The 19,509-nt window shown below is 43.4% G+C and overlaps 1 long non-coding RNA gene across 1 annotated transcript; it reads right to left on the bottom strand.

Moving 5' to 3' along the window:
- Positions 1 to 18,644: 18,644 nt before the first annotated feature.
- Positions 18,645 to 18,880, bottom strand: LOC138423264 (uncharacterized). The gene is made up of 2 exons (XR_011250202.1): positions 18,808 to 18,880; positions 18,645 to 18,771 (listed from the first exon to the last, which is right to left on the bottom strand). It is a non-coding gene; the product is annotated as an uncharacterized lncRNA (long non-coding RNA).
- Positions 18,881 to 19,509: the final 629 nt, after the last annotated feature.

Genomic DNA, 19,509 nt, shown 5'->3' with positions numbered 1-19,509 from the left:
GCTGTAGCTATGTTACCTGTTAACCCGCTTCTTTGAGCCCCAGTTTTGTCCTCTAGAAAAAAGACATCGATTGCTACCTTAGCAGGTTGCTTCCTTAATCCTGTGAAGACTAATTAGGGTAATCCTACAATTAATAGCTGGCCTTAAGAGATATCAATGAATAGCTGGCCTTAAGAGACACTGGGCTTCCCTGATAGCTCAGCTGGTAAAGAATCCTCTTGCCATGCAGGAGTCCCAGGTCTGATTCCTGCGTTGGGAATCCTGATCCTGATCCACTGCAGAAGGGAAAGGCTACCCACTCCAGTATTCTGGCCTGGAGAATTCCATGAACTTTATAGCCTATGGGGTCGCAAGAATCATACACGAATGAGGGACTTTCACTTCATTTTTCAAGAGATATGACCTGAATCCAGATTAAACTGGCGTCTCCAAGTGTCATCTGGCATTTCTTCCCTGAAGCCAGCCAAAACCCACACAGCTGCATTTCCAGGGTCTCCAATTAGCCAGCTGGACAGAAAACCCAGCATGGTTCAAACAAGCTGACAGACAAGCGGAAGAGGACTCACAGGCAGACGGCTTCCCTCCGGTTTCAGAACCGGCACTCTCAACCCCTGGGCTCAGGAACGACCTCATTCTCAGGCCAGCAGCTCTGCCCTGATGGGCTCAGAAGGTCACCAACTGCCCCAGGCTGACCTCACGCCCCTCCCACTGCTGGAGCCTGACCTCACCCAGCTCCACCCCTTCTGGCAGAAGGCGAGCTCCTCTTCCCTTGATTCCAGCGTGAGGCCCAGTCCTGGGCCCCAGTTGGTCACCGCACCAGTCCTGAGCCAATCACGGTGGCCAGGAGGGATAGAACACACCGATTGGCCAGGTCCAGGTCATGTGACCATACTCTCCAGGACACGGGTGAGCTGCTCCCCCTGTGTCAGCGGTGGAGACAGTGCGATGCCCAAGAGCAGGGCTGAGAGTCCAGTCACTGTGTCCGTGTGCTCAGTGTCCTGGGACGTGCCTGCGCATCCTCTCTACACACCACTTTGTCCTCTGCAGGCAAAATATTCATGACACACCTCTTTCCTTCCCAAGCGCTGTTTCACACACCCACATTCCAGGGAGCAGGGCCTCCTGTTTGAAGATAGGTTAGGAGATCCTCTCTTGACCTCTGGGCTTATTTCTTGTATCATGTTAGAATAATTTATTCAGTCTAAAAACCCCTACAAGCACCACCACATGCTGCCTTGTGTATTCAGGATTCTTAGCTGTTTGAGTTGAGGGCATGGCCCAAGGGCCTCCCAGAGGGAATGAATTTTGTCCAAGGATGCACCTGAGAGGCTGAATCACTGAATCACTTTGCTGTATATGTTAAACAAACAAATTATTGTAAATTAACAATACCTCGACTTAAAGAAAAGATATTCCTTCATCCAAAATTGTTCAAAATTTTGTAAAATTTCTCTTTCAATCGTTGGTTCTTCAGTTCAGTTCAGTTCAGTTCAGTCGCTCAGTTGTGTCCAACTCTATGACCCCATGAACTGCAGCACGCCAGGCCTCCCTGTCCATCACCATCTCCCGGAGTTCACTCAAACTCACATCCATCGAGTCAGTGATGCCATCTAGCGATCTCATCCTCCGTCGTCCCCTTCTCCTCTTGCCCCCAATCCCTCCCAGCATCAGAGTCTTTTCCAATGAGTCAACTCTTCGCATGAGGTGGCCAAAATACTGGAGCTTCAGCTTTAGCATCATTCCTTCCAAAGAACACCCAGCGCTGATCTCCTTTAGAATGGACTGGTTGGATCTCCTTGCAGTCCACGGGACTCTCAAGAGTCTTCTCCAACACCGCAGTTCAAAAGCATCCATTTTGGCCACTGGGAAGTGGGGGCAGGGCAGGGACGCGCGGGAGGCGCGGGCTGCAGTGCTTTGTAAGAATCGGGCAGGAACGCCCCACGCGCAACCAGAACGATCTAACTCGGGCTAGCAAACCAGACTTTAGGATAGCTACCGCAGGAAATGATCGAACATAAGACACCACCAGGACCGAGCACAGAACAAAGGACGGAACGGAAAAAGCTGGCTGCAGACCATCCCCCGCCGGGGACAGGTAGCCAGAGCCATAAGGACTGGAAAGGGACAATTGCAGACCTGGAGAGACTTTCCTTACCTAACTGCAAGCAGGCTTCTTTGCTAAGACTTCTGGGGGTGCTGGAGAGTCACAATCTGCCTCCCGGGGGCGCCAGCGGTCCACCCAGAAAGCTGAGCAGCAGCGGCAGAAAAGGTGACAAGCCGCGGCGATCGCGCTCGCCAAACTTCTGAGCTACTCGGACCTGGGAAGGGCACAAAGCGCAGTCCCAGCCGAATCTGTGCCTCTGAGGGCTGCCTGAGCGCCGAACCTGAGCGGCTTGGACCAGGGAAGTGCACGCAGCCTAGGGCCGGCCCCAGATGGTTCCCGGCTGAGCATTGTAGAGCCGGAGCGGTTTGTGCGCCGCGAGAAGGGACAGGTCAAGCGGGGCTAAGACACTGTGTGCACACGATAGTGCTATTTGTTTGCAGCATCCCCCCTCCCCACAGTGCGAGTGAACTAGTGGGCCTAAAAAACCAGCAAACAGAAGAAGTTAAACAGAGGGAACCACCTTGGAAGTGATCCCACATGGCCCACAACATCAGAGAAGGGCCAGAAATATTTTTAAAAGCATTCCTTTTTTTGTTTTTTTGTTTTTTTTCTTTTTTCTTTTTTTTCTAACTTTTTTAAAATTGTTAAGTCTTCTATTTCTCCTCTAATTTTTATTTCTATAACCTACTATTACTATTTTAAAAAAAGACTTTTTTTATGGCAAACACCATATATAGTCATTGGATGGTTGTTGGTGGTTTTTGTTTGTTTGTTTTTGTTGTTTCTTTTTAATAATTCTTGTTTTTTTTCTTTCTTCCTTTTTCCTTCTGCTTCTTTTCTTTAATATTGTATTTTTGAAAATCCAACCTCTACTCTAGATTTTTAATCTTTGCTCTTAGGTTTTTGTTGTCAATTTTGTACATTTAAAAACCCAAACTTCAGTACCCAAGTTTACCTGAGAGCGAGATTACTGGCTTGACCACTCTCTCCTCCTTTGGACTCTCCTTTTTCTCCACCAGGTGGCCTCTGTCTCTTCTCTCCCCATCTCTTCTCTGTCCAACTCTGTGAATCTCTGTGTGTTCCAGACCGTGGAGAACACCTAAGGAACTGGTTACTGGCAGGATTTGTCTCTCTCCTTCTCATTCCTCTCTCTTATCCTCCTGGTCACCTCTGTCTACTTCCTCCCTCTCCTCTTCCTCGTATAACTCCGTAAATATCTCTGAGCGGTCCAGACTATAGAGCGCACATAAGGAACTGACTACTGACTAGCTTGCTCTCTCCTCTTTTGATCTCACCGCATCTCATTCCAGTTACCTCTAACTACCCCCTCCATCTTCTCTTCTTCTTGTAACTCAGTGAACCTCTCTGAGTGTCCCTCAATGTGGAGAAACTTTTCATCTTTAACCTAGATGTTTTATCATCGGTGCTGTATAGATGGAGAAGTCTAGAGGCTACTGTAAAAATAAAACTGAAAACCAGAAGCAGGAGGCTTAAGTCCAAAGCCTGAAAACATCAGGAACTCCTGAATTCAGGGAACATTAAGCAATAGGAGCTCATCAAATGCCTTCATACCTACACCGAAACCAAGCTCCACCCAAGGGCCAACAAGTTCCAAAACAAGACATACCACTCAAATTTTCCAGCAACACAAGAACACTCCCCTGAGCTTCAATATACAGGCAGCTCAAAATTATTCCAAAACCTTTGATGTCTCATAACCCTTTACTGGTCACTCCACTGCACTCCAGAGAGAAGAAACCCAGCTCCACCCACCAGAACTCCAACACAAGCCTCCCTAACCAGGAAACCTTGACAAGCCACTGATAGAACCCCACCCACGGGGAGGAAGCTCCATAATAAAGAGAACTCCACAAATTACCAGAATATAAAAAGGCCACCCCAAACGCAGCAATATAACCAAGATGAAGAGACAGAGAATACTCAGCAGGTAAAGGAACAGGAGAGTTGCCCACCAAACCAAACAAAAGAGGAAGAAGTAGGGAATCTACCTGAGAAGGAATTCGGAATATTGATAGTGAAAATGATCCAAAATCTTGAAATCAAAATGGAATCACAGATAAATAGCCTAGAGACAAGGATTGAGAAGATGCAAGAAAGGTTTAACAAGGACCTAGAAGAAATAAAAAAGAGTCAAAATATAATGAATAACGCAATAACTGAGACCAGAAACACTCTGGAGGCAACAAATAGTAGAATAATGGAGGCAGAAGATAGGATTAGTGAAATAGAAGATAGAATGGTAGAAATAAATGAATCAGAGAGGAAACAAGAAAAACGAATTAAAAGAAACGAGGACAATCTCAGAGACCTCCAGGACAATATGAAATGCTCCAACATTCGAATTATAGGAGTCCCAGAAGAAGAAGACAGAAAGAAAGATCATGAGAAAATCCTTGAGGAGATAATAGTTGAAAACTTCCCTAAAATGGGGAAGGAAATAATCACCCAAGTCCAAGAAACACAGAGAGTCCCAAATAGGATAAACCCAAGGCGAAACACCCCAAGACACATATTAATCAAATGAACAAAGATCAAACACAAAGAACAAATATTAAAAGCAGCAAGGGAAAAACAACAAATAACACACAAGGGGATTCCCATAAGGATAACAGCTGCTCTTTCAATAGAAACTCTTCAGGCCAGGAGGGAATGGCAAGACATACTTAAAGTGATGAAAGACAATAACCTACAGCCCAGATTACTGTACCCAGCAAGGATCTCATTCAAATACGAAGGAGAAATTAAAAGCTTTACAGACAAGCAAAAGCTGAGAGAATTCAGCACCACCAAACCAGCTCTCCAACAAATTCTAAAGTATATTCTCTAGACAGGAAACACGAAAAGGGTGTATAAACCCGAACCCAAAACAATAAAGTAAATGGTAATGGGGTCATACTTATCAATAATTACCTTAAACATAAATGGGTTGAACGCCCCAACCAAAAGGCAAAGACTGGCCGAATGGATACAAAAACAAGACCCCTCTATATGCTGCTTACAAGAGACCCACCTCAAAACAAGGGACACATACAGACTGAAAGTGAAGGGCTGGAAAAAGATATACCACGCAAATAGAGGCCAAAAGAAAGCAGGAGTGGCAATACTCATATCCGATAAAATAGACTTTAAAACAAAGGTTGTGAAAAGAGACAAAGAAGGCCACTACATAATGATCAAAGGATCAATCCAAGAAGAAGATATAACAATTATAAATATATATGCACCCAATATAGGAGCACTGCAATATGTAAGACAAATGCTAACAAGTATGAAAGGGGAAATCAACAATAACACAATAATAGTGGGAGACTTTAATACCCCACTCACACCTATGGACAGATCAACTAAACAGAAAATTAACAAAGAAACGCAAACTTTAAATGATACATTAGATCAGTTAGACCTAATTGATATCTATAGGACATTTCACCCCAAAACAATGAATTTCACCTTTTTTTCAAGTGCTCATGGAACCTTCTCCAGGATAGATCACATCCTGGGCCATAAATCTAACCTTGATAAATTCAAAAAAATCGAAATCATTCCAAGCATCTTTTCTGACCATAATGCATTAAGATTAGATCTCAATTACAGGAGAAAAACTATGAAAAATTCCAACATATGGAGGTAGAACAACACACTTCTGAATAACCAACAAATCACAGAAGAAATCAAAAAAGAAATCAAAATATGCATAGAAATGAATGAAAATGAAAACACAACAACCCAAAACCTGTGGGACACTGTAAAAGCAGTGCTAAGAGGAAAGTTCATAGCAATACAAGCATACCTCAAGAAACAAGAAAAAAGTCAAATAAATAACCTAACTCTACAACTAAAGCAACTAGAAAAGGAAGAATTGGTGAACCCCAGAGTTAGTAGAAGGAAAGAAATCTTAAAAATTAGGGCAGAAATAAATGCAAAAGAAACAAAAGAGACCATCGCAAAAATCAACAAAGCCAAAAGCTGGTTCTTTGAAAGGATAAATAAAATTGACAAACCATGAGCCAGACTCATCAAGAAGCAAAGAGAGAAAAATCAAATCAATAAAATTAGAAATGAAAATGGAGAGATCACAACAGACAACACAGCAATACAAAGGATCATAAGAGACTACTATCAGCAGTTGTATGCCAATAAAATGGACAACGTGGAAGAAATGGACAAATTCTTAGAAAAGTACAATTTTCCAAAACTGAACCAGGAAGAAACAGAAAATCTTAACAGACCCATCACAAGCATGGAAATTGAAAGTGTAATCAGAAATCTTCCAGCAAACAAAAGCCCAGGTCCAGACGGCTTCACAGCTGAATTCTACCAAAAATTTCGAGAAGAGCTAACACCTATCCTCCTCAAACTCTTCTAGAAAATTGCAGAGGAAGGTAAACTTCCAAACTCATTCTATGAGGCCACCATCACCCTAATACCAAAACCTGACAAAGATGTCACACAAAAAGAAAACTACAGGCCAATATCACTGATGAACATAGATGCACAAATCCTCAACAAAATTCTAGCAATCAGGATCCAACAACACATTAAAAAGATCATACACCATGACCAAGTGGGCTTTATCCCAGGGATGCAAGGATTCTTCAATATCCACAAATCAATCAATGTAATTCACCACATTAACAAATTGAAAAATAAAAACCATATGATTATCTCAATAGATGCAGAGAAGGCCTTTGACAAAATTCAACATCCATTTATGATAAAAACTCTCCAGAAAGCAAGAATAGAAGGAACATACCTCAACACAATAAAAGCTATACATGACAAACCCACAGCAAACATTATCCTCAATGGTGAAAAATTGAAAGCATTTCCCCTAAAGTCAGGAACAAGACAAGGGTGTCCACTTTCACCGCTACTATTCAACATAGTTCTGGAAGTTTTGGCCACAGCAATCAGAGCAGAAAAAGAAATAAAAGGAATCCAAATTGGAAAAGAAGAAGTAAAACTCTCACTGTTTGCAGATGACATGATCCTCTACATGGAAAACCCTAAAGACTCCACCAGAAAATTACTAGAGCTAATCAATGAATATAGTAAAGTTGCAGGATATAAAATCAACACACAGAAATCCCTTGCATTCCTATACACGAATAATGAGAAAGTAGAAAAAGAAATTAAGGAAACAATTCCATTCACCATTGCAATGAAAAGAATAAAATACTTAGGAATAGATCTACCTAAAGAAACTAAAGACCTATATATAGAAAACTATAAAACACTGATGAAAGAAGTCAAAGAGGACACTAATAGATGGAGAAATATACCATGTTCATGGATCAGAAGAATCAATATAGTGAAAATGAGTATACTACCCAAAGCAATGTACAAATTCAATGCAATCGCTATCAAGCTACCAGCCATATTTTTCACAGAACTAGAACAAATAATTTCACAATATGTATGGAAATACAAAAAACCTCAAATAGCCAAAGCAATCTTGAGAAAGAAGAGTGGAACTGGAGGAATCAACCTGCCTGACTTCAGGCTCTACTACAAAGCCACAGTCATCAAAACAGTATGGTACTGGCACAAAGACAGACATATAGATCAATGGAACAAAATAGAAAGCCCAGAGATAAATCCACACACATATGGACACCTTATCTTTGACAAAGGAGGCAAGAATATACAATGGAGTAAAGACAATCTCTTTAACAAGTGGTGCTGGGAAAACTGGTCAACCACTTGTAAAAGAATGAAACTAGATTACTTTCTAACACCGCACACAAAAATAAACTCCAAATGGATTAAAGATCTAAATGTAAGACCAGAAACTATAAAACTTCTAAAGGAGAACATAGGCAAAACACTCTCAGACATAAATCACAGCAGGATCCTCTATGATCCACCTCCCAGAATTCTGGAAATAAAAGCAAAAATAAACAAATGGGATCTAATTAAAATTAAAAGCTTCTGCACAACAAAGGAAAATATAAGCAAAGTGAAAAGACAGCCTTCTGAATGGGAGAAAATAATAGCAAATGAAGCAACTGACAAACAACTAATCTCAAAAATATACAAGCAACTTATGCAGCTCAATTCCAGAAAAATAAACGACCCAATCAAAAAATGGGCCAAAGAACTAAATAGACATTTCTCCAAAGAAGACATACGGATGGCTAACAAACACATGAAAAGATGCTCAACATCACTCATTATTAGAGAAATGCAAATCAAAACCACAATGAGGTACCACTTCACACCAGTCAGAATGGCTGCGATCCAAAAATCTGCAAGCAATAAATGCTGGAGAGGCTGTGGAGAAAAGGGAACCCTCCTACACTGTTGGTGGGAATGCAAACTAGCACAGCCACTATGGAGAACAGTGTGGAGATTCCTTAAAAAATTGCAAATAGAACTACCTTATGACCCAGCAATCTCACTGCTGGGCATACACACCGAGGAAACCAGAATTGAAGGAGACACATGTACCCCAATGTTCGTCGCAGCACTGTTTATAATAGCCAGGACATGGAAACAACCTAGATGTCCATCAGCAGATGAATGGATAAGAAAGCTGTGGTACATATACACAATGGAGTATTACTCAGCCGTTAAAAAGAATTCATTTGAATCAGTTCTGATGAGATGGATGAAACTGGAGCCGATTATACAGAGTGAAGTAAGCCAGAAAGAAAAACTCCAATACAGTATACTAACACATATATATGGAATTTAGGAAGATGGCAATGACGACCCTGTATGCAAGACAGGAAAAAAGACACAGATGTGTATAACGGATTTTGGACTCAGAGGGAGAGGGAGAGGGTGGGATCATTTGGGAGAATGCCATTCTAACATGTATATTATCATGTAAAAAAAAAAAAAGCATCAATTTTTCAGCTCTCAGCTTTCTTCACACTCCAACTCTCTCACCCATACATGACTACTGGGAAAACCATAGCCTTGACTAGACGGACCTTTGTAGGCTAAGTAATGTCTCTGCTTTTGAATATGATATCTAGGTTGCTCTTAACTTTTCTTCCAAGGAGTAAGCGTCTTTTAATTTGATGACTTCACTCACCATCTGCAGTGGTTTTGGAACCCAAAAACATAAAGTCTGACACTGTTTCCCCATCTATGTGCCATGAAGTGATGGGACCAGATGCCATGATCTTAGTTTTCTGAATGTTGCACTTTAAGCCAACTTTTTCACTCTCCTCTTTCACGTTCATCAAGAGGCTTTTTAGTTCCTCTTTACTTTCTGCCATGAGGGTGGTGTCATCTGCATATCTGAGGTTATGATATTTCTCCCAGCAATCTTGATTCCAGCTTGTGCCTCTTCCAGCCCAGCGTTTCTCATGATGTACTCTGCATAGAAGTTAAATAAGCAGGGTGACAATATACAGCCTTGACGTTCTCATTTTCCTATTTGGAACCAGTCTGTTGTCCATGTCCAGTTCTGTTGATTCCTGACCTGCATAGAGGCTTCTCAAGAGGCAGGTCAGGTGGTCTGGTATTCTCATCTCTTGAAGAATTTTCCACAGTTTATTGTGGTCCACACAGTCAAAGGCTTTGGCATAGTCAATAAAGCAGAAAGAGATGTGCTTTTGTGGAACTCTCTTCTTTTTCGATGATCCAGAGGATGATGGCCATTTGATCTCTGGTTCCTCTGCCTTTTCTAAAGCCAGCTTGAACATCTGGAAGTTAACGGTTCAGGTAGTGCTGAAGCCTCGCTTGGAGAATTTTGAGCATTGCTTTACAAGCATGTGAGATGAGTGCAATTGTGCGGATGTTTGAGCATTCTTTTCCTTGCCTTTCTTTGGGATTGGAATGAAAACTAACCTTTTCCAGTCCTGTGGCCACTGCTGAGTTTTCCAAATTTGCTGGCAACTTGAGTGCAGCACTTTCACAGCATTGTCTTTCAGGATTTGAGATAGCTCCTCTGGAATTTCATCACCTCCACTAGCTTTGTTCATAATGATGCTCTCTAAGGCCCACTTGACTTCACATTCTAGGATGTCTGGCTCTAGGTGAGTGATCACACCATCATGATTATTTTGGTCGTGAAGCTCTTTTTTGTACAGCTCTTCTGTGTATTCTTGCCACTTCTTCTTAATATCTTCTGCTTCTGTTAGGTCCATACAATATCTGTCCTTTTTTGAGCCCATCTTTGCATGAAATATTCCCTTGGTATCTCTAATTTTCTTGAAGAGATCTCTAGTCTTTCCCATTCAGTTGTTTTCCTCTATTTCTTTGCATGGATCGCTAAGGAAGGCTTTCTTATCTCTTTTTGCTATTCTTTGGAACTCTGCATTCAGATGCTTATATCTTTCCTTTTCTCCTTTGCTTTTCACTTCTCTTCTTTTCACAGCTATTTCTAAGTCCTCCGCAGACAGCCATTTTGCTTTTTTGCATTTGTTTTCCATGGGAATAATCTTGATCCCTGTCTCCTGTACAATGTCACGAACCTCAGTCCAGGGTTCATCAGGCACTCTTTATCTATCAGATCTCTTCCCTTAAATCTATTTGGTTGTTAATATGTGTCTAATTGGTTTGGTGGTGTTTTGTGAGGTACGGATCCAACTTACTTTCCCATATGGATACCAAATTGCCCCAGTGGGATGATTCTTTTGTCCATTCTCCTGGAAATGTCCTTTCTGGGTTTACCTATTAAAAAACTTTTTAAAAAATGTCAAGTATCAAGCGCTTCAGATCTTTTTTAATTTGTAGAGCTCCCCAGAGGCATGTTTCCATTTCTGTGTCTTTTCTTTGCATTTCACCATGCAGTTTCTAGTATACACAAGTACCCTCAGAGGGTTGTCTGCAGTGAACCGTGTATGTTTCTGTGAGAGCAGAGGATGTGAGCATGGAGGAGGGTCTGAGTCCATAGTGACCATGTGACCATGCTCAGCAACCCCAATATTAAGTCTGGCTGAGACTTCCTAAGGCAAGGTCGGTGTTTCAACCTCTTGGTGTGTGGATATGCAGAACGATGTTGGTGGATTGGGATTTGGATCTCTGGGTCCAGCAGTGTGGAGATATATCCATAGCCTGCTTTTCCATTATATTTTCCTCCTATAGGCTCTGCTGAGTTGGTGTGGAGATATTTCTGCTAAAGGCTTGAGAGGTCGTCAATCCTTCTGCTTCTCATCCCCTGCCTCATCTGTACTTCTGTCATTTTTTAAAAATATAGCTAATTTTCAATGTTGTTCGCCCTTGTGTCATTCTGACCCTCAGGCCCCTGTGGTTTAATAGACCTCCAGCTCCCAAGAGCTCTTTGCCTGGTGGAGACGTGGAGAACTCAGGGAGCAACACTACATCACACTGGAGCCCGGACCAGAGAGAAGGTTCTTGCCAGGAAGGCTCCATCCCTGCTGTGGGGGGTTTGGAGTTATCACTTCTGATTGTGCATGGCCCTCAGTGCAGCCCCACTCAGAGATCTGGAAAGGAGGTGTCTTCCCTCATTGACACAGAACTAGTATTTTTTTGTCCTTGTCCTTGTCCAGTCCCGTTTGGCTCCCAGGCTCTACCTTTGACCCTCGCCCACAGGATCAGGAGAGCCCAGTTCTAGAGGAGTTTCATACAAGGAGAGGCTCCTGGAGACACTCCAACCCCTCGGCCTAAATAAGCATTTCCTTGGAGTTTCACAGCCCTGGGAGGAGACAGTGGTTTTGTGTTCATTTTACAGTTGAATATGTTGAGCCTCAGATCATTGTGTGATTTGCCCTGGGTCATTCTGCAGGTCAGTGGGTGAGCTGGGATTTGAACCCAGACTCTAGGTCTTGGAGCCCGTGACTGTACAGGTATTTCTGCCCCTCAGTTAAATTCATTTCAGGTTTTTTTTTTTTTTTGGATGCATTTGTATATGGGACTGTTCTGTTCTCTCTCTGATGGTTCATATCTTGCTATATTGCTGAGTTTATTCGTTTTAATAGTTGTTACTTGGTGGAGTTTTTAAGGTTGCATATAAATCCTGTTGTAATCGAACAGTGACAGTGTAACTTCATCTGTTCTGATGGGGATGCCTTTAATTTCCTTTTCTCGCCTAGTTACTCTGGGAAGGAGTCTTCCACTACTATGATGAGCAAGATAGATGAGAGTGGACATCCTTGCTCTTTCCTGATCTTTTAGGAAAACCTCTGGTGGCTCAGATGGTAAAGCATCTGCCTACAATGTGGGAGACCCAGGTTGGATCCCTGGGCTGGGAAGATCCCCTGGAAAAGGAAATGGGAACCCACTCCAGTATGGTTGCCTGGAAAATCCCATAGACGGAGGAGCCTGGTAGGCTACAGTCCATGGCAAGAGTCGGGCACAACCGACAGACTTCACTGTTACTTTTCACCTCTTTACCACTGAGTTGGATGTTAGGCGTGGGCTTGTCTTATATACCCTTTAGTATGTTCCATGTATAGCCACTGTACTGAGAGATTGTATCCAAATTGATGTTACCCTTTGTTGAAAGCTTTTTCTGCAATTATTGAGAAGATCATGTGATTTTATTTTTAGTTTTGCTCATATTGTGTATCACAGTGATTGATGTGCAGATCATAAATCATGCTTGCAGGCACACAATAACTTATATTTGATCATAGTGTATGATTCTTTAGTGTATTCATCAGTTTGGTTTGCTAATATTCTTTTAAGGATTTTTACATCCATGTACACCAGAGTCAGGGTTCTCTGGTGGTTCATATGGCAAAGAATCTGCCTGTAATCCAGGAGACGTAGGTTTGAGCCCTAGGTCAGGAAGATCCCCTCGAGAAAGGAATGGCTACCCACTCCAATATTCTTGCCTGGAAAATTCTCTGGACAGAGGACCTGGTGGGCTACAGTCCATGGGTCACAAATAACTGGACATGCCTGAATGATTCACACTCATAAGACTACTTCTTGACAGTCGTAATATCTAAATTTAAGATTTTATCTCAGTCAAAAATTACAGTCAAATGCAAAATGTCAAAGTCCAAGAGTCCTTAGAAATAAATGACAATAAGGCATAACAGATGAAAGCAAAAGGGACTCCACATAATTTACTTTTCATAAGAATTTTAGATCTTCAGAGGAATTCTCATTAAGCTGAATTAAAATGCAAGCTTTAGTTTAGACTGGAAACCTTTTTTGGTATTATGTTTCTATGTTGAGACTGAAATTTCATTATTTATGTATGATGTATTAAGCAATACTGTGTGGATATTAAAATCGTATTTTCAAAACCTTTAATGACATTTATACGTACTTATAGTGGAAAAACAACTAGGAAGAGAAGATGATCCCATACAGGTTTAATGACATTGCATATGTGTTGAATGATAGTTTTCAGATTGTATTTATTTATTTTTAATTGAAGAATAACTGCTTTACAATGTTTGGTTGGTTTTCCTCATACAACAACACAAATAAGCCATAAGTATATTATCCACTCTTTGGTGAGCCTGGCTCCCACTTCCCAGCATCCCACCCTCTAGGTCGTCACAGAGCTCCCTGCTGGGCTCCCTATGTTATACAGCAACTTCCCACTAGCTAGCTATTTTGCATATGGTAGTGGCTATGTTTCAATGCTACTCTCTCAATTTGTCCCTCCCTCTTCTCCAGCTGAGTTCACAAGTCCTTCCTCTACATCTGTCTATCTATTCAGTTCAGTTCAGTTCATTTCAGTGGCTCAGTCGTGTCTGACTCTTAACAACCCCATGAACCCCAGCACGCCAGGCCTCCCTGTCCATCACTAACTCCCGGGGTTTACCCAAACTCATGTGCATTGAGTCGGTGATGCCACCTAACCATCTCATCCTCTGTCATCCCCTTCTCATCCTCTGTCATCCTCTTCTCCTCCTGCCTTCAATCTTTCCCAACATCAGGTTCTGTTCAAATCGGTCAGCTCTTCACATCATGTGGCCAAAATATTGGAGTTTCAGCTTCAACATCAGTCCTTCCAATGAACACCCAGGACTGATTTCCTGTAGGATGGACTGGTTGGATCTCTTGCAGTCCAAGGAACTCTCAAGAGTCTTTTCCAACAGCACAGTTCAAAAGCATCAATTGTCTGCTCAGCTGTTTTTATAGTCTGACTCTTACATCCATACATGACTACTAGAAAAATCTTAGCCTTGACTAGACAGACCTTTGTTAACAAAGTAATGTCTCTGCTTTTTCATATGCTGTCTAGGTTGGTCATAACTACCCTTCCAAGGAGTAAGCATCTTTTAATTTCATGTCTGCAATCACCATCTGCAAGGAAAGATAGAAGCATCTGAATGCAGAGTTCCAAAGAATAGCAGAGAGAGATAAGGAAGCCTTCCTCAGCGATCCATGCAAAGAAATAGAGAAAACAATAGAATGGGAAAGACTAGAGGTCTCTTCAAGAAAATTAGAGATACCAAGGGAAGATTTCATGCAAAGATGGGCTCGATAAAGGACAGAAATGGTATGGACCTAACAGAAGCAGAAGATATTAAGAAGAGGTGGCAAGAATACACAGAAGAGCTGTACAAAAAAGAGCTTCAAGGCCAAGATAAAAACGATGGTGTGATCACTCACCTAGAGCCAGACATCCTGGAATGTGAAGTCAAGTGGGCCTTAGAAAGCATCACTACGAACAAAGCTAGTGGAGGTGATGGAATTCCAGTTGAACTATTTCAAATCCTGAAAGATGATGCTGTGAAAGTGCTGCACTCAAGTTGCCAGCACATTTGGAAAACTCAGCAGTGGCCACAGGACTGGAAAAGGTTAGTTTTCATTCCAATTCCAAAGAAAGGCAATGCCACAGAATGTTCAAACTACAGCACATTTGCACTCACCTCACAGGCTAGTAAAGTAATGCTCAAAATTCTCGAAGCCAGGCTTCAGCACTACGTGAACCATGAACTTCCAGATGTTCAAGCAGGCTTTAGAAAAGGCAGAGGAACCAGAGATCAAATTGCCAACATCCTCTGGATCATCGAAAAAGCAAGAGAGTTCCAAAAAACCCCATCTATTTCTGCTTTATTGACTATGCCAAAGCCTGTGACTGTGTGGACCACAATAAACTGTGGAAAATTCTGAAAGAGATGGGAATCCCAGACCACCTGACCTGCCTCTTGAGAAACCTCTATGCAGGTCAGGAAGCAACAGTTAGAACTGGACATGGAACAACAGACTGGTTCCAAATAGGAAAAGGAGTCCGTCAAGACTGTATATTGTCACCCTGCTATTTAACTTCTATGCATAGTACATCATGAGAAACGCTGGGCTGGAAGAAGCACAAACTGGAATCAAGATTGCTGGGAGAAATATCAATAACCTCGGATATGCAGATTTGACCACCCTTATGGAAGATAGTGAAGAGGAATGAAAAAGCCTCTTGATGAACGTGAAAGAGGAGAGTGAAAAAGTTGGCTTAAAGTGCAACATTCAGAAAACGAAGATCATGGCATCTGGTCCCATGACTTCATGGCACATAGATGGGGAAACAGTGGAAACAGTGTCAGACTTTATGTTTTTGGGTTCCAAAATCACTGCAGATGGTGAGTGAAGCCATCAAATTAAAAGACGCTTACTCCTTGGAAGAAAAGTTATGACCAACCTAGATATCATATTCAAAAGCAGAGACATTACTTTGCCAACAAAGGTCCATCTAGTCAAGTCTATGGTTTTCCCAGTAGTCATGTATGGATGTGAGAATTGGACTGTGAAGAAAGCTGAGTGCCGAAGAACTGATGCTTTTGAACTGTGGTGTTGGAGAAGACTCTTGAGAGTCCCTTGGACTGCAAGGAGATCAAACCAGTCAATCTTGAAGCAAATCAACCCTGACTATTCATTGGAAGGACTGATGCTGAAGCTGAAGCTCCAATACTTTGGCCACCTGATGGGAAGAGCCAACTCACTTGAAAAGACTCTGATGCTTGAAAGATTGAAGGCATGAAAAGAAGTGGTCGACAGGATGAGATGGTTGGATGGCATCACCGACTCAGTGGACGTGAGTTAGAGCAAACTCTGAGAGAGGGTGAAGGACAGGGAGGTCTGGCATGCTGCCGTCCATGGGGTCACAAAGAGTCAGACATGTCTGAGTGACTGAACAAGAAGAATAAGGCTGTAGTTTTAAAACACCAAGTTTTAGGGTAATTTCCACTAATACGTGCCCTTACCTATCCTGTAAAACATGGCCCGGTCTCCCTCGCGTCCGTGCACACGGGTGTCCCTCCCACAGCAGCAGTGCTGCTGGCCATGCCCTGCGTGCACGTTCTCGGAGGGAACAGGGCCCAGAGCACCAGGGGTCACAGGGCTGCCCTGCCCTGGGCCTCTTCATCCAGAGGCCAGTGTTTAACACAGAAGTGCCCTGGCATCTGGGGGTCAGCCACCACTGAGGGGCCACCCTCCCTTGCAGGAGCTGCTCTGGGCGGTCCTGTGGTGGGTCCAGCCTGGGAGCCCAGCCCTGCTCGAGCCACTCTGAGAGCAGGAGGCTGTCTGCTCTGTCCTGTTCACGTCTCAGCTAGAAAGCTGGATTGGGTTTTCAGTTTTTTTACCAGCAGCTTTTAGCTATATGTCAGAATAAAGTCAGCCACAGAGTTCTCTCCTTGATCTGCTTGGTCCTTCACGTTTCTCTGAATTCTCAAAGCAGCTGGAGCCCACAATGGGGAGGGATGGGGTGTCTGGAGAGGAGGGGCTCGGGCACCAGCTGCCTGGTGCCCAGGACTGACTCGTCTATGTGTTTGTTTCCAGTTTACCCGCACTACTTCTGTAGGTGATTATACAGCGTCCAGAATACGACAAAGGCTACATTTTGAACTTGATGCAATCTTTAATCTGTCAATACTTGTTATCTGGACCATAAGATATTTTATACAGAGTTTTTAATTAGTGAAAAATTCATGAATACCAAAGAAAAAAAAATGTTCCTTATATTAATGTAAACTTATGACTTCATTTATATACTTCCTTTTTCTTGTATATCCAGGCTATGAATATCCTTTCAGATCAGTTCATGTTCTGATACCTGATTTTAGTCTTTCAAATGATTGTACTGTAATACTTGTCTGTATAAATCCTATGAACAAATATAGGGCTTTTGCAAATGATGCATTTATTGTCATTATTTTTGTTTAATTTTTAAATGTTAAGCCATGAGAGAAGAGGTTTTACTGCGATTGTAAAATCATCATGACATGGTGTGCATTATCCTTCCCGAATGTAACCAAGCTCTCCAACAATCACTCTGAAATGAGCGAACTTAATTTCAACCAATTGTTGTATTTTAACGACTGACCTAAACTGTACTTTGTTTCTGGGAAGAAATGCTTGTCTGCAGCGTGAAGCGATTTAAAAGCACTGGGTGTTAAATGTGAGCTTCTAATGAAATTTGGGCTGAAAGGATAACTAGAAGACGACTATGAAAATCTCTCCTGTAACCTAGTCTCTGTGGACCCAGATCCCTCCTCTCCGGTGAGACTCTTCGAGGACCAATTGCGATGCCCTGCACCCGCTGCGGAGCCATCGAGCTGGACAGTGAGGGCGCCACATCCCCGACAGACAGACAGACAGCAGAGTGCAGCTCTGACAAAGGCCTTATTTTTCTGATGTAAATCATCTCTTTACATCTGTTTGTAAACATGTTTAAAGAATGGACCTAGGCATACATGTTTAGATTTTGATGACATAGCCATTTTGGATAGTATAAGTAGCAAATATAACTTTTACTTTTTCAGCAGCACATTAAAGCAGCCAGCAAGAGATGCGTTCAGATCATGGTGCCTTATTATGCAGCTGATCTCTCAGCAGACACAGATGGCACGTCTCTTTACATGTGTGTTCTGCCTTTCCTTGTACAATTCATTGTTAACATTCTGATTTTCTATTAATGTTTTGTGAACTTCCTGAATATGTGACAAAGTATGTACAGTCTACTTTTGAACTATTTTTTATCAGAGTATTATTTATTGCTTTCTTTCAATAAAGGACTGAAGCAAAATTCCCACTGCCAATAAAGAGTGCTGAGGGTAAGCTGTACTCTCAATGAGAACAGACCAGAGCTGGTTATGGGAGCCCATGTCATCACACGGACATTCTGTTAAGAGAAACGGATGGATACAATGGCAAGGCTAGAAGGTGGAAGTATTGGTGTCCCCAAAGGACGATCGACCTGGTATTCATGTCCTTGGCTCCGGAGACAAGGGACTCCATCACTTCAGCACCTGCGGGGACAGGGCCCCTCTGCTGCTGAGGCGTGGGCAGCAGGCCGAGGGTGGGAACAAAGTGCAGGTGTCGAGGCTCACCGTGGATCCCAGGGCGGGGAGGCCGAGGGCAACCCTGACGTGGACCCGAAAGATGCACTAGGGAGTGTACGTGTGCACACTTGTGTGTGGGAGCTTTTCATGTTATTTTAGTCAACAGTCTTTATTATTCATATATCCACAGAAACAAGAATGTAGCAGGGGGAGGTGGGAGGGAGATTCAAGAGGGAGGGGACACACGTACACCTATGGCTAATTCATGTTGCTGTCCGGCAGAAATCAAACCGATATTGCACAGCAATTATGCTTCAGAAAAAAAGAACATAGCAAGGTGGTCAGGAAGTATGAAACAAAGATTTCTCATAGAGATTTATAATCACAACTCTGTGTACATCTGGGAGCAGGCTGCCCACCACCATCAGACCTTCCCACCAGCATCAGACGTTTAACCCCCAGCATCAGGCCTTAGTCGAGCATCAGGACCTCCCCCAGGATCAGACCCTAGTCCAGCATCAGGACCTCCCCCAGCATCAGACCCTAGTCCAGCGTCAGATGTTCCGCCCCCAGCATCAGGCCCTCCCCCAGCATCAGGGCCCTCCCCCAGCATCAGGCCCTCCCCCAGCATCAGGCCCTCCCCCAGCATAAGGCCCTCCCCCAGCATCAGGCCCTCCCCCAGTATCAGGCCCTCCCCCAGCATCAGGCCTTAGTCCAGCATCCGGGCCCTCTCCAACAACAGGCCCTACCCAGCATCAGGCCTTCCTCCAGCATCAGGCCCTAGTCTAGCATCAGACATTCCCCCAGCATCAGACCCTAGTCCAGCATCAGATGTTCTGCCCCCAGCATCAGGGCCTCCCCCAGCATAAGGCCCTCCTCCAGCATCAGGCCCTCCCCCAGCAAGAGCCCTACCCAGCATCAAGCCCTCCCCCAGCATCAGGGCCCTCCCCCAGCATCAGGCCCTCCCCCAGCATCAGGGCCCTCCTCCAGCATCAGGCCCTAGTCCAGCATCAGGCCCTCCCCCACCATCAGGCGCGGCAGCCCCACTTGTCTGACGCTCCTGAGCACACTTAGGCAGCCCCAGAGCAACAGGACAATAGTTCTTGCAGGATGTGCATCTTTAGGAATCACCTGCGGAGCAGCAGCAGCTGGGGTCTGTTTCAGGCCAAGGAGAGGCAAAGAAGAGGCATTTGTGCCAGAGGCAGCGGTGGGTGTGGGCACGTTCCC

Source organism: Ovis canadensis, chromosome 18, assembly GCF_042477335.2.
Source record: "Ovis canadensis isolate MfBH-ARS-UI-01 breed Bighorn chromosome 18, ARS-UI_OviCan_v2, whole genome shotgun sequence".
Lineage (NCBI taxonomy): Eukaryota > Metazoa > Chordata > Mammalia > Artiodactyla > Bovidae > Ovis > Ovis canadensis.
The sequence above is the reverse complement of the archived record's forward strand: the minus strand, read 5'-3'. Positions and strand labels throughout refer to the sequence as shown.